This window comes from Pinus tabuliformis, chromosome 2_2 (assembly GCF_031772625.1).
Source record: "Pinus tabuliformis cultivar Carrire ecotype Pingquan chromosome 2_2, CPIR1, whole genome shotgun sequence".
Taxonomy (NCBI): Eukaryota; Viridiplantae; Streptophyta; class Pinopsida; order Pinales; family Pinaceae; genus Pinus; species Pinus tabuliformis.
The window spans coordinates 738,872,457-738,889,258 of NC_142300.1; the positions used below are offsets into that span (position 1 = coordinate 738,872,457).

General features: G+C 32.4%; 1 long non-coding RNA gene across 1 annotated transcript; it reads right to left on the bottom strand.

The window, feature by feature from the left end:
• Positions 1 to 15,217: 15,217 nt before the first annotated feature.
• Positions 15,218 to 16,034, bottom strand: LOC149194768 (uncharacterized). The gene is made up of 3 exons (XR_016255115.1): positions 15,845 to 16,034; positions 15,618 to 15,748; positions 15,218 to 15,521 (listed from the first exon to the last, which is right to left on the bottom strand). It is a non-coding gene; the product is annotated as an uncharacterized LOC149194768 (long non-coding RNA).
• Positions 16,035 to 16,802: the final 768 nt, after the last annotated feature.

Consider the following 16,802-nt stretch of genomic DNA (forward strand, 5'->3'; position numbering starts at 1 on the left):
GATATTGCAGAAAGCAAGAGTATACAACACCAAAAGATAATGAATTTTTTCTTGCAGATCATGATCAATTTACATTTCAACTCGTAGAGTTTAAATGTTTTTTTAATTTTAATCTGTTTATTTTAGTTTTTAGTTTATAAAATAAACTCATCAAAATTACTTTGCTATTGTACTTAGATCCTATATTTACTAACCCAAAACTATAAAAAAGACCAAAAGTCATGTCCTTTTGCATCACAACAAATTACTAATTAAATGCAACAAATTACTAATTAGAAATTAGATGCAGGGTTTATTTTCTTTGCTAATTAGTAATTGGAGAAATTTAAAGTTCACACTAAAGTTATGATAAACAATATTTTTAAATAAATATATCTTTTGTTCTTTTGACCATGGAATAATTCCCCAATCATTGACATTAACCCGAATGATATCACTTATGTCCAAACATGTTACTAGATATCTAATCTTTCAATTATGGGTTCAAGACTCCATAATTTTTAAATGCTTAAGTTCTTCTTTGACTTTCGACAATCATTTATCTAAATATTGAACACTCTCCACCACGGATTTAATTAACAAATTTATATTCATAATAATGTTTATTTGCTCATTATCATTTTATGAATATTTCCATAATATTCAAATGTAAAAAAATAACAAAATTCTATCTTTTATGCACCATGAATTCATTATTATGCATTTAAATATATTTTATACCCCAAGCTTATTAAAATACATAACTTACTTTAACACTCTCTAATTCTTCATACATTATAATGCATTATTATTACCTTTTATAGTTTTTTCCCGTCAAGGTTTCCATGATTCACTCTTAAATTTTATTACATTTTAATTATTAATCTAAACATTTTCTAAATCATGACACATTGGAAAATTACATCTAAAACTAATCTTACATTTATCACAATTCTTACTTAACAAACGCAAAGTTCATTATATTTCACTCTTTGCATAAAGTCAAAAAGTCCATACAACAATTCGCTATCCAATTCACTAAATTTTAATACAAATAAGCATGCCTACAACACACTAGTAATACAAACCAGCTTTGATGATAATGCAAATTAAACACATATTAAATCTCATAATAATAACTCACCAAACTCTTCTATTAACCGGCAGGGACTAGTGCCACAACAGTGGCTCCTTGTTTCTTTTAAATTTTTACTCATAATCCGTTGAATTAGATCACCTTCCCCAAAACTTTGAAAATACTTTAAAATTAGATGACTTTGGGAATACTTTAAAATTGGATGAATAGAAGTGAGTGGATCACGTCAATTTTATTTATTTAATTCGAAACTATTCTTGAAACACGTACTTGAGCACCCTTGAACTCATACAAGTTCACCCCACAACAACAACACCTCGTGAGTGCATGCATCCAGCCCTGGAATTTAACGTAAAGTTTTTTGGTTTTTTTAAATGTATTTTAAAGTAAATATACATAATCAAAATAGTATTTTTTATTTGAATTTGGTAATACAATTTCAGATAAAAAATGTATTTTAAAGTAAATATACATAATCAAAATAGTATTTTTTATTTGAATTTGGTAATACAATTTCAGATAAGAATATAATTTTTGTCGTTTAAAATATGTTTTTAAATTCATAAATAAATTCAGTGTCGTGAAAAATTTATGAAACATTCTAATTTTACAATTTAAACTCATGTTTTTATAAATATCTATTAGATTTTGGTTAAAATAAATCAGAAAAAAATGACATTTCATATATATATATATATATATATATCAAAAATAAAATTTTTATAAAATAGTTAAAAAAGCTACATATAAATATTTAAATTAATTGTCATAAATTCTAATAGTTAATTGTAAATATGTAAATTTAATCAAATTGATTTTAGATGAAGTAATAATCTCTTTAAGATCCAATTTCTAATAAAAAAATACTCTGTTTAGTCAAAGACTCTCTCGATGAGGATGTCCTATTATGTTCTCAACGATTTCTATTTTTAGGATCCAAATTCTAATAAAACAATACTTTCTTTAGCCCAACAAAATAGACAAGGAGTCTTTATGTGAGGATGAGCTATTATGTTCTCAGTGTTGGGTGTGTGGTATATTATTTCTAGGACTAGCCCCAGGCGTAACGCCGGGGGGTTAGGGGGGGGGGACCATCACCCCTTCATTGCCTCGGGCACAACAGGGGGTCACAGGGGGGCGACAACACCCCTTGTTGGGGGGTTTGGAAGGGGCAGTAGCCTCCTTGCATAGGGTTTGGGGCAATGCCCCGGAATCTTTTTTTGGACCTTATATTAGGTGGGCGGACATACCTATGGTTTTCTACATGGATTTCGCACATGGTTTTGGGCATGATGGTTTTCTGTCTATTGTATTTTTTAGATTGATGAAGGTAACTGCGGTTATGTTCTAATCCAAAGTTAATGGATTGGGGTTTATGGATGCTTCTACATGTATAAATATGTATTGTAACATTGAGAGGAATATAATGAAAAATCAATCTAGTAGTTCCGATTTTGGGATCCAGGGGAAAATATTTGTATATATCTGTTTTATGTTTATGCTCTCGCCATTGTTTATTTTCTATTTCTAAGAATTCATTTGCAAGTAATTTCTGTACAACTTTAAAACCTACATTTGGTATCAAAGTTGTTTCGGCTTCAAGGGACGCATTTTCTGTTGAGGGGTTTTGCTCGGGCCTGTGGTAGACCCTGTTCAGTTGGAGAACTGCGGGATCGATACTTGCGGTGAAAGAAGATGGCAAGCAGTGGAAAGATAGAGATCGAAAAGTTTAATGGTCAGAGTTTTGAGTTGTGGAAACTCAATATGGAGGATCTACAGGTGGATAAATATTAGTAGATCGTGGTAAATCCAAATATAAACCAATGACAATGCCTTATGAAAACTGGAAGAAATTGGATCGAAACGCAAAGAGCACAATACGTTGTGTATCTCAGATTCAGTATTGTTGAATGTATCAGGGGAAGCTTCACCAAAGGCTTTGTGGGACAAGTCAGGGACTTTGTACCAATCTAAGTCTCCGGTGAATAAATTGTTCCTACGAAAATAGTTGTATAATTTGAGGATGAAGGATGGAGGCTCAGTGACAGAGCATATGAACGCCTTTAATACTATGATAAGCTAGTTGTTATCTGTTGATATTAAAATATCAGATGAAGATAAGTGCATCAGTTTGTTCTTCTCTCTACAAGATTCATGGGATAGGTTGGTTGTTGCAATAGGTAGCAATACACCTACTTTGCATTTTGATGAAATAGTCTTATTCTTGTTGTCGGAGGAGATGAGACGGAAAAAGATGGAGGGCCAAAATGGTGATGCTTTATCTCTATGAGGACGGTCTGAGAACAAAAACAAAAATAAGTTCTATAGTAGGAGATCTAAATCTAGAGGGAGATCTCAATCTCTAGGAAAACCTGTAAAGGCGTGTTGGAAATGCAGGAAGGAAGGACACTTCCAAAAGGATTGTAGATCTAAAGCTCCTGAGAAAGGAAAGAGATCTCATGATGCTACTTCTGTAGATGCAAATACCACCTCAGATGAATATGGGGATGTGTACTTGGCTTCTTCTTCAAGTACACATGTAGATCATGAGGCATGGTTGATTGACTCAGGTGCATCCTTTCACTTCACTCCCCATAGGAAGTGGTTCTGTGAGTATGAGAAATATGATAGCGGTGATGTCTTCTTAGGGGATGTTAGGAAGGCTAGAATTATCGGACATAGGAAATTCAAGTTGAAGTTGCAAGGTGGAAGGATTAGAACACTTCTAGGTGTTTTGCATATTCCTCTGTTGGCCAAAAATTTGATATTTGTAAGCAAGATGGATGATGCATGCGTAAAAACAATGTTTGGGAAAGATACCTGCAAGATGGTTTGGGGAGCACTGGTATTGATGTGGGACGTTCGGATTGAAACTTTGTACAAGCTTCTAGGTAGCACTACTATTTATGGGTGCAACAGTTCAGTGGTTCCTAAAAGTGGAGTAGAAAATCTAGTGGTCTTTGGAGAAAACACCATATTATGGCATCAAAGGCTTTGACATATTGGAGAGAAAGGTCTTCAAATAGTTCATGGTAATGGTATGGTAGAAGGTATGTCTAATTGTTCTCTAGACTTCAAATTTTGTGAACATTGTGTATATGGGAAGAAGAATTGAGTGAATTTTCCCTTTGGTACGAAGAGGGCGAAAGGGATATTAGATCTTGTGCACAATGGTGTGTTTGAAGTTGTGGCGTTTCCATAATTGGGTAAGTTTGTGTACTATGTATCATTTATAGATGACTTTTCAAGGAATATATGGATATATTTCCTCAGGAACAAATCTGAAATCTTTGACAGGTTTAAAGAATTTAAGGTTCTCATGGAAAACCAAACAGAGAAGAAGATAAAGGTGTTGAGGATAGATAATGGTGGAGAGTTCTGCAAAAATGAATTTGAAGAGTTCTGTAAGAAGTGTGGTATAACACGAAAGAAGACTACTCCATACACACCTCAGAAAAATGGAGTTGCGCAAATAATGAATAGGACGTTGATAGAAAATGCAAGAAGCATGCTCAGTGGTGTTGGGTTAGGGAAGGAATTCTGGACAAAGGCGGTGGAGACTGCATGTGACCTGGTTAATAGATCACCTCATCAACGTTGGAGGATAAGTCTCTACATGAGGTATGGATTGATAAGAAACCCTCTCTTTCACATATGAGGGTATTTGTGTGTGATGCATATGTACATGTTCCAAAGGAGAAAAGAAACAAGTTGAATAGTAAATCTGAAAGGTGCATCTTTATTGGGTATAAGGATGGTTTAAAAGGTTATAAACTTTGGAACCCAAAAACAAGGAAGGTTGTGTACAACCGAGATGTGGTGTTCAGAGAGGTGAAAGATGTTATTAAACATGAAGTCCTACCAACGGAACTTGAGAAGATAGAGTTTGAGATAAAGGATGAATAATTAGACTCTATAGGCAAAGAGGAATCAGAAGATGAAGAACCATAAACTCAAATTGTGAGAAGATCAGTTCAAGAAAGAAGACAGCCAGAAAGGTATAGTCCATCTGCTTTCTGTTCAAATTTTTCTTTATCTATTACTGATGATGATCTCAGAACTATCAGGGAGGTAGTAGATTTAGAGGATGAGAAACTCTAGAAAGAGACCATGGTTGATGAGATGTCATCTTTGGACAAAAATAAGGCTTGGCATCTAGTGGAGTTTCCGGCTGGAAGGAAACCCATTGGAAGAAAATGGGTGTTTAAGAAGAAGATTAATGCAAAAGGTAAGGTGGAGAAATACAAATCTCAATTGGTAGCAAAAGGTTATTCCGAGGTGTCGGGAATTTATTTTGGTGATATTTTTTCTCTTGTTGTCAAGGTAGCTTCTATTAGATTATTTTTATCTGTTGTTGTTGCTTTTGATTTTGAGGTAGAACAGAGGGATGTGAAGACAATATTTATTCATAGGGATTTGGAAGAAGAGATCTACATGAATCAACCTGAAGGCTTTGCGGTGAAGGGTAAGAAAGAACTGATATGCAAATTAAAAAATCCTTTGTATGCGTTAAAACAGTCACAAAGGAAGTGGTATACAAAATTTGATACATTTATACGGGAACTTAACTTCACCAAAAGTAAAGAAGATCATTCTGTGTATTTTAAATTAATTGGTAACCATGTTATTTATTTGGTCTTGTATGTTGATGATATGTTACTGATTGGAAATAACAAAGAAATTATCTAGGATTTGAAGACCCAATTGTCCTCCAAATTTGACATGAAAGATCTTGGTGCAGCAAACTATATTTTGGACATAAAAAACGAGATCCGACAAAGAGGAAGCTCTAGTCAAAATAGAGGAAGTATGTTGAGACAATATTGCAGAGGTTTAATATGTAAGATAGTAAACTAGTGAAGATTACTATTCCTGTAGGTGTAAATTTATCCACTGAACAATGTCTCGAGACACCAGAAGAGGAAGAGGACATGTCTCATGTTGCATACACAAGTGCAGTCAGTACCCTAATGTATGCAATGGTCTGTACTAGAACAGGTATTGCACATGCAATGCAAATATTGAGCAATTTTACTAGGGAAGGAGCGTTGTACAATAATGAAGCGGGTTTTTAGGTATTTGCGTGGCACTAGTGATTATACTCTGTGCTACTAAGGAAGAACAGGGTTTGACATAGTTTTGGCCATCTGTGGCTTTGTTGATGGAAACTGGGCTGGAGATATGGATCATAAAAAATTTACAAGTGGGTATGTGTTTAACCTCTTTGGAGGTGCAGTCAGTTGGATGAGTAAGAGACAATCTGTAGTGGCACTTTCAACTACAGAGGTAGAATACATTTCAACCACTCATGCAAGTAATGAAACAGTTTGGTTGCAAAGATTGTGTTCAAGTATGGGGTTGGTACAATGAACTATAAAGATAGGCTGTGATAGCCAAAGTGCAATTTTCTTGGCAAAAAACCTTGCTTATCATTCAAAGACAAAGCACATTGATTTTCAGTATCACTTTCTGATGGATATGGTTGAGGACTAAAAGGTGTTGCTAGTAAAGGTGGACACTTTGAAGAAAACTGTAAATGCATTGACGAATTCTGTGAGCACTAAGAAGTTCTCTTGGTGTAGAGAAATAAAGAGTTGGACCAATGACTAAGCTCTCTTGTGGAAAGAAAACAACAAGTGGGAGAATGTTGGGTGTGTGTTATATTTTTTCCATGACTAGCCCCAGGTGTGAATCAGGGGGGTGGCCAACAATCCTTTTGCTGCGTTGAGCACAGCGCGGGGGGTGGGTCACGAGGGGGGGTAGCCCGCCATGTTGGTAGGTTTGCAGGGGGGCGATAGCCTCCTTGCATAGGGTTCGGGGCAACGCCCCAAATAATTTTTTTTTGGACCCTATATTAGATGGACATACCTACCTATGGTTTTATGCATAGATTTCACACATGGTTTTGGGCATGATGGTTTTCTACCCATGGTATTTTGTAGATCCAGTCAAGGAAACTACGGTTATGTTATAATCCAGGGTTAATGGATGCTTCGGCATGTATAAATATGTATTGTAATATTGAAAGGAATATAATAAAAACTCAATTTGGTAATCCTATTTTTTGGATCTAAGAGAAAATTTTTGTGTATATATGTTTTATGTTTATACTTTTGCCATTATTTATCTTCTATTTTTAAAAATTAGTTTGCAGATAATTTAAATATAAAATCAAAACCTACACTCAACCATTTCTATTTGCAATATTTGACCATCTATCACCTCAAATTGACAACCATAAAAGTAAGGCAAATGTTTTAGATATTAATGGTAGCGCTCTTATGTTTATGGGTTTAAATGTTTCATTAACAGATCTTAAATTATATTTAATTCATTTCTTAGGTTTAATTTCTAGTAAAATTTCTTAATGTTATTGGGGGCTCTAATTTTGGAAATTTAATTTATTGATCAAATAACACTCATTAAATAAATAAATGAACTTTTTTTATTTAATCACGATTATGTTATTATAAATGACTATATTAAAAATATGGGGAAACCATCTATCTTAACCGAATCTCTTAAAAAGTTATAGCGCTGTTTTTTTAATCCTCTGAATGTATAATAAATTCCTACGTCTCGAGATTATGCACAAATATCATGATGAGTTGATTCGTTGTTGGTGCATAAGGGGCATCGTAGAGCACAAACTAAATTCTCTGCGGAAGAATCGGCCAGTTATTTCTACCAAATTGGATCCTCCGGCAAAATACCTTTCACAATGTTGAAGAGTAGCTTTATCGGAGCCAATTATTTATGTGATCGGATGAGAATGAGAAAAAAAAAAAGAGTTTTGTTTTTAAACATTATAGAATGCATATTATTATTATTATTAATGGATGTTATTTCGGGTGGTTGGGAAAGAGTTATTCAATTTTCAATCACAGATAAGACACGATATTTTGCCGTCAGATAATGTAATCATAATTTAATTATTATTATTATTATTAATTATTTTTTTTTAGAAAGAAAAAGCTTCATTGTATTATATTGAGTCAATATAAAAGATCTAGATGATACAAAAACTGGCGCAAATAGATGCAGCCACGATTTAGAGACACTGAGATTAGATACAACATCGCTGATCCATACAAAAACATCAGATAAAACAAATGGACAGTCATCTGTACATCACTTGCCGGATCATATCAAATATGAAACTGAGATTTTTAGAAATTGCAAGACAACCATAAATCATGTCATATGCAAGTAAAACAAAAAGATAATGACATATATATAAAAAATATATCAAAAATCAATCTAATGTTATCATTTTTTTTTATTATTAAGAGATATTTTAAGTTTTTTATAGTTTTTATACAACATTTCTCCAATTTTCTAACTATGGAAAAGTTTTAAATCTATAAGAATAAATTATCTGTTTATATCCCATAGAGATAAGTCTTATAAAAAAGTTACCAATGATGACCGCCGCCATTTAGTGTCACATTTCATTTTCAAAATACAAAACCATGTTTTAAAAAAAAATAATAAACTAGCAATTGTCCCAAAAGGTACAAATAGAGGCCGATAGGATTATTAAATTGGAATTGTTGAATTTTTTTAGAAGAGATATTGGTTCAATCAGCCTGGTTTCCTACACTGCCACAACTCTTCCCGGTAAACCCTGACAACGATTCTGCTTTTGTGAAAAATTAAAATTTGCACCAGTAAACATCACACATATACCTATACAGCTGGATTGTTGATTGATATCTTTGGACGTTGAATAATTTAATGTAAATCTATTCGCTATTACGCATTTGTGAAAAAATGAAAATTTGCACCAGTGAGCATCACAAATATATACAGTTGGATTGTTGATTCATACCTTTGGACATGCTCGATTAATGAATAATTTAGGGTATAATCTATTACGTAAACAAATGATCAAAGGGGGAAGGGGTGGGGTTTGTGTACTGGATCAAGCCTTTGAGATTCATGGGAGAAACGAAGGAAGAATCCCCGCCCAAAACCTCCTCTGCAATCATCCACTGTACCCTCTCAGTTGGATGAAATTTGTCCCAGTAAACATATTCCTTGGGATCCTTGCAGATTGAGCACCCTGGATCCAACCCACAGCCTACATGGCCATTGTATGGACCATCTCCATAGAAAACCTATTGACCCACCCCGTACCTCCTAGTCTTCGTCATCCAAAATGAGGTCTAGTCTGTAGCACCCTCGGCCGATGGCCTAGGCTGCCCTGGTTCGAGTCCTCCTGCCGACAGAGCCTCATCGCTCTTTTTTTCACATCCCCCCTCAAGTGAGAAAGGATTCATAACCCTATATAATCTTATTAATGAATATTATTATATATAATATTATATTAATATTAAGGTTTAATCCTATTCATATTACCAAAAATAATTTAAGAGAGTCATAAACTAAGCAATATGGGGATTAACAAAAAAAATTAATTAATTAATCTATAAATAAATAAAAACAATTTTTTAGGAAGAAAGCGCAGGAATCTAGCATCTGTTGATACTCCAGCCATCATCTCTATTTAAATTAACAAGTCTTTTTTTTTCAATTTCTAAGGCCTCTCTAAATTTACGATAATGAAAATGGTCAATCCTCGCAATGACTTTAGCCTCTTCAATGGAGATGTGATGATTGGTTTTTTCTGCATGCTCTACCAAAGCGGAGGAGCGAGACCTTCCATGCCTGATGTCGGCAGCATGTTCACAAATCCTTTGGTTAATGGATTGACCGGTCTCACCAATATAAGGAGCTCGACAAGAACAGGGAATGATATAAACACCCTTCTAATCCTTGGGGTTAATCGGGTCCTTAACAAAATGAAGAGAACTTCATATAGTGTTAAGAGGTCTAAAAGAAGAATGAATCTCATGCTTCCTCAAGATCCTAGCAATTTTATCCGTGGTCCCTTGAATAAAGGGAAGATGAACACCGGAAGACCAATCCTTGGGGTCAATCTTACTCTTAGGACCCTTTTCAACATTTTGAAAAGCCTTAAGACCTTGAGACCTACTATAACCATTCTTATTAAAAACTTCCAGGAGGTAAGTTTTCTCATCTTCAAGGTGATTTTCGTCATAAACTTGCAACGCCCGCCGAAGTAGCTAAGGTGTTGAGAACGCCTATCTTTTGAGCAGGAAAATGATGGGAGCTAGCATGGAATTAAATTGAATTTAATTATTTTAGAGAGATGTTACAATGTTTAACATTTTGACTTAGTCAAATTAAAATTAAAATATAAAATATAAAATTTTCCAACCCATGGTTTTTCCTTATCATATTTTTAATCTATGGTTTTTTCCCATGGTATTTTTCTCTAATGTGAGTTATTTAAAGGTTAATATTTAAACTAATCTAAATTCATTTTAACTCTACATCTACCAAATGCCAAAAAAATCAAATCTCTTTTCACTCTTAAAAAATCAAAGTGTCAAAAAAAATCCCTCTTAACACATAATAAACTTACAACTAAAAATAAATCTAAAGTAATTTTTAAATTTAAAATTTAAAATTTATATTTCAATTAAATTATAAAAATAAATTAATAATACCTTGCATTTAAAAATTAAAAATCCTCAAAAATCTTTGCTTTTCTGAGCTTTTTTCTTTCGATCTTTGATTTTTATGATCTTTTTCGTGCTTTCTTGATTTTTTCGCATAGAATCTTTTTTGAGCTTTTGTGCTTTCTTGACTTTCCGTGCTTTCTTGATTTTCCATTGTTTTGTTTTCTGGTTCAGATCAACGGTTGAAAGTGTTTCATCTGATCTAACGGATCAAAGTAAAAGTGTTGACGAAAAGTTGATGCATAGGAAAGGCCTATCGGCCTAAAAATTAAAATATAAAATATAAAATTTTCCAACCCATGGTTTTTCCTTATCATATTTTTAATCTATGGTTTATTTCCATGGTATTTTTCTCTAATGTGAGTTATTTAAAGGTTAATATTTAAACTAATCTAAATTCATTTTAACTCTACATCTACCAAATGCCAAAAAAATCAAATCTCTTTCACTCTTAAAAAATCAAAGTGTCAAAAAAAATCCCTCTTAACACATAATAAACTTACAACTAAAAATAAATCTAAACTAATTTTTAAATTTAAAATTTAAAATTTATATTTCAATTAAATTATAAAAATAAATTAATAATACATTGCATTTAAAATTAAAAAATCCTCAAAAATCTTTGCTTTTCTGAGCTTTTTTCTTTCGATCTTTGATTTTTATGATCTTTTTCGTGCTTTCTTGATTTTTTTTGCATAGAATCTTTTTTGAGCTTTTGTGCTTTCTTGACTTTCCGTGCTTTCTTGATTTTCCATTGTTTTGTTTTCTGGTTCAGATCAACAGTTGAAAGTGTTTCATCTGATCTAACGGATCAAAGTAAAAGTGTTGACGAAAAGTTGATGCATAGGAAAGGCCTATCGGCCTAAAAATTAAAAATCCTCAAAAATCTTTGCTTTTCTGAGCTTTTTTCTTTCGATCTTTGATTTTTATGATTTTTTCGTGCTTTCTTGATTTTTTTTGCATAGAATCTTTTTTGAGCTTTTGTGCTTTCTTGATTTTCCGTGCTTTCTTGATTTTCCATTGTTTTGCAGATCAACGGTTGAAAGTGTTTCATCTGATCTAACGCATCAAAGTAAAAGTGTTGACGAAAAGTTGATGCATAGGAAAGGCCTATCGGCCTAAATATAACAAAAACATTGCAATCCTAGAAAAATTTATGTTCCCAACATTTACCAAAGAATCTTGTACAAATGCTTCAAAGAAGAACTTTCCTAGATCCTTAGATATGTTTTTTTTAATAAAAAATTAGCACCTTAATTTTATTCCCTGTTATGTTCCCAACATTTATCAAAGAATCTTGTACAAATGCTTCAAAGAAACTTTCTTGGATCCTTACAAATGCTTCAAAGAAACTTTCCTGGATCCTTAGATATGCTTTTTTTTTTTTTAATAAAAAATTAGCAACTTAATTTTATTCCCGGTAAATATGCCTGAAAAATATCTTGGAAAGTCTTCACCAAATTAAAAATGCCCTGCATCCAGTTTGATAAGATAAAAAGATTAAACTGCCTATAACATTGATGCAATCAATAATGCACTTTGCGTTTCCAAAAACATGCAGTACCTCCAAACCCAACAATTTTGCGCTAACATTTACTCTATAAACATTCTCCATTAAAAAAACTGCAAGAAAATCCATAATATTCTTTTTCCTCTTCCTCTTAACAGCGAATTTCTTCTTGCTGCACCAAATAGATCAGATACTGTAGAATAGACTAGACTTAGACCAACAAACGTAACGATGCGTTAGTGCTATCCAATAAAGCATTGTATAAAGTTAGGGTAGTTTTAAGATTTATTTTGTTTTCTCGGAGGGAGCGGGGAAGTTTGATGTTTCAAGGTTTTAAACTTTATTTATAGAAATTGATTATTTACTTTTAGGTTATAAATTATTTTATTTAATTATTTTTGATTTAAAATATTTTTTATACAAATAAAAATATAGTTTTAGTTTTTGTTTTAAATATTTTATTTATACAAATTTAATTATTCAAATTCTTTTTTTTTTAAACCAAATTTATTAAAAAATATAAAATATAATAATAATTTTTTTAATAACAGTTTACCTATTTAATTAGAAATTGATTTTTTTTTACTCACTATCAATTATAATATTTTTTATTAAATTAATTTAAATCTATTTTAATTGTAGATTTATCTAGCCTATAGAGAATCAAAACCAAATCTATTTTCTTGATAAATCCATAACTAAGATAGATTTAGACTGATTTAATTATTAATAATTAATCATTATAATTATTATTTTATTTTATTTCTATGAAATTTAACATATTCAAAATATTTTAATTAATAATTATAATTACTATATATATATATATATATATAATTTATTCTATACTCATTTTTATTTTTATTGTTATTTAATTTGATTGAATTAAAATATTTACATAATACAACTTTACAATATTTTTTTCATATTAAACTCAAGAACCTTTCAATACAATAATCTTTTATTTTAATTATAATTTTTAATTATAAACAATTATATATATATATAAACCACTATATTTTATTAAATTGCAATTCATATAAACAATTATATATATAGAACACAGCCATATATCTTTATTGAATTGCAACTTACATAACTATATTTAGTTAAAGATTGACTTTTTCTTCAGTGAGAACATTCAACATTTTTATATTTAATATAAAACATAATTATTTTTATTAAATAGTTTTATAATTAGGCTTATATGCTGCTTTATATTGGAATTTTTTAAGGATGATATCATCCATTAAAAATTCAAAAATCTAATTTACAATTTTGAAAATAGAATCGATATTTCTTTTATTTTGTTTTTAGTTTTTTCATTAGTTTTATTTATAATCATATTCCTTTCGTTCTTAGTTCTTTCATTGGTTTCATTTATAATCATTTCCATTAAGCCTTAAATAATTTTAATAGCGGGCCATGCCATCTGTGAGGAAACAAGATAATGTCTGCAATGTATTTTTGTTATTGCTGGTTAGGGGTTAGTTTTTATTAAGTTATAGGTTTAAATTTTACACAGAAAGGTTGGCAATGAAAACTATTTTGTAGGAATTAAAATTAAACTATCTAAAAAAGTGTTTATTAATAATTTAATATTAAGGTTAAGTTTTACTTAATATTTATTTAATTTAGAAAAAAAAGATACCTAAAAATTATTTTTATTTTGATTTGTGTTAAAAATAAATTTTATTAAATATTTAGTTAAAAATGACTTTTTCTCGGGTTTGAATTTTCCTTTTCCAAAATTTAGGTAAAAGTATTTAACTTTTCTTTACTTAAGGTTAATTAAAATAATTTTTATTAAATAATTTTTAATTTAAAAATATTTAACAATTTGATAGTTGAAAATATTAATTATTAAGTACATACATGAAATTGAAGAAGGAAGGTATATTTATGGCCAATCAAAAGTTAAGCTTACACATTAAAATTTAAAAAATCTAATTTACAATTTCAAAAATATAACCATGCTTCTCTTCATTTCATTCTTAATGCATTCTTCGGTTTCATTCAATCCTTTCAACAAGCTGACAGAAGGACAAAGGCCGGAGCTTTTCACCCGTCACCACAGATTATCCCAATTTAAGAAATTTGGGATTGGGCACTTCTAGGGGTAAAGACTACTATCACTGAAACGGCTCCTTTTGGGTTGGTGATGTGAAATTAAAATTCTTTTTTCTAAACATTTTCTCAGTTCTTGAATTACTTACAATTTTACCACAGGAAACCTCACGCTTTGGGTGGTCGATTTTACTTAGCAAAGAAAATAATTACATTTACCTACAAGTTTGTCCAATGTGACAGGTATTTTTCTATTTTTGTTACAAGTTAATGAGTAGAAATCTAGTAAGGAAGTCTTATACATTTATGTTTAATAAGAGGGCCAAGCTCATCAGGTGGAATATATACAGAGCTTGCTAACCAACTCTAAGTGCAAATTCTGGACTAAAAATGTATAATAAAATTACCAGGAAGTAATTCTCAAACATATTGATAAATTATAAACCAGCCGAGTTTATAAGGATAATTTCCAAAAACAAAACAAACTCTTAGACATGCTCTACACCTGCTATTTATGGAAAAATAAATAGAAATTGTCTTTATGTAATATGATACAAGGGTTTCGAAATACCCTTTCCTTTGTTGCAGGGTTTTCAAAAAGAAACTTATAAACACTCTATACAACTAAAAGAAAAAATTCACTGGAACTTAGTACATAAACATAAGGAAACTTCTATTTCCACCTTTATAGCATTATAAATGCCCCTCGTCCTTTAAGTGATAGCACGTGAACAAATGAATGAAGCGTGGAGAGAGAGGGTGAGAGTGACAGCACGTGAACAAATGAATGAAGCGTGGAGAGAGAGGGTGAGAGTGACAGCACGTGAACAAATGAATGAAGCCTGGAGAGAGAGAGTGAGAGTGACAGCACGTGAACAAATGAATGAAGCGTGGAGAGAGAGGGTGAACGTGAAGAGAGAGGGCGAACGCTATTCCCCTCGCATGTCAGAGGGCATTTATAATGCTATAGAGGTGGAAATAGGAGTTTCTTAAACATAACACCTTTTTCTGTAGAGATTTCTTGGAAAGAATCAACATAAATGGGCAAAACCCGGATGAGCTCAAGAGTCGGGTGAAAGACCCTGAATCCAGAAACGAGATTTCGACAACCCCACATAAGCTGGAATAGACACTCAGTTGGGCTGCAAGGGTCTGCAAACCCTGAAAACAAGAAATTACGTCATCCATAAAAGCCTTAAAATTTTGCTATGCAACCTTTAAATTCCCTAAGGAACCTGTGAACAACGCAAGTACTTGAGAAAGGGAGGACCGCGTCGAATTCCAGAAAGAATCCAAGACTGGGCATGCAGATTCACCTGACCTGTAATAAAGAAAAGGGAGAAATGAATATAATAGATGTAAGCCTGTTGACCTTACGTACAATTGGAAAACTCCAAGTAGCCCTTGGATTCATTACCATTTTAAAGCCCCAGACAGAAAATCTTTGTTTCTCCCTGTATGCGAGTATAAAGCACTGCAGCCACAAAATAAGTTGTAAGAAGATGGACCTATCCCGTCCGGAGGAGCGAAACACAGAATACGGAGAACCTGTACCATACAGATTAGAGTAAGTATAAAATCACTGAGCTGCCTTCGATAATAAGGAGAAACCCAAAACCAACGCAAAGTTGTACGAGAAATTACCTCCTTACAGCAGAAGTGGGAAATAACTGAAGCTGGAGACAAATCACCAAATTGCAGAGCGAGTTCTTAGCCGCTGACAAAATGGAATGAGGGTTTGGACGGAGGGCAGGGTAGGTCAGTTACCCTAACCACAGAGGAATAGATCTGAACTGTCCACGGAACTTTCATCTTGCCGTGGAGACTGGACCAGTTGTCACTATAGGATGATCGAGGCTTGGTGTTTGGAATTGATTTACAAGTAGTCTTACCCATGTTTAAATATATCCGGAGGCATCACCCATAGGCCCGTAGTGTAGGAGGATACAAGCAATATGAAAGTAAGTCCCATCACAAACTCTGGCCTCTAGAGTTTTGGTGTTTGGAATCTATTTACAAGTAGTCTCACCCATGTTCAAATCTATGGAGTTGTCACCCATACGCCCATAGTGTAGGAGGATACAAGCGATATGAAAGTAAATCCCATCACCAACTCTGACCTCTAGAGTTTTGGTGTTTGGAATCGATTTACAAGTACTCTCACCCATGTTTAAATCTCTCGAGGCGTCACCAATACTCCCATAGTGTAGGAGGATACAAGAAATATGAAAGTAAGTCCCATCACCAACTCTGGCCTCTAGATTTTTGGTGTTTAGAATTGATTTACAAGTAGTCCCACCCATGTTAAGCTCAAGAAAGTTCTAAGCTCATATCTTAGCTTTTGGATGATCTAATATTTTCACATTGTGTAATCGTTTAACCATAATCACATACCAAGTTATGTCAGATATCCTCATTCGATATGAAACCAGGTTTCAAGGTAAACAAATTAATCTGCTGGAGTTTAAGGTTGAAATTGAGCATTAAACATAGTGTAAATGTTTCATAACACACACACATATATATATATATGGTTGTGAGAATCACTCATATGACTATACTCATAATTAAGTCCAAAAGTAGTTTATACAGTGTGAAACAT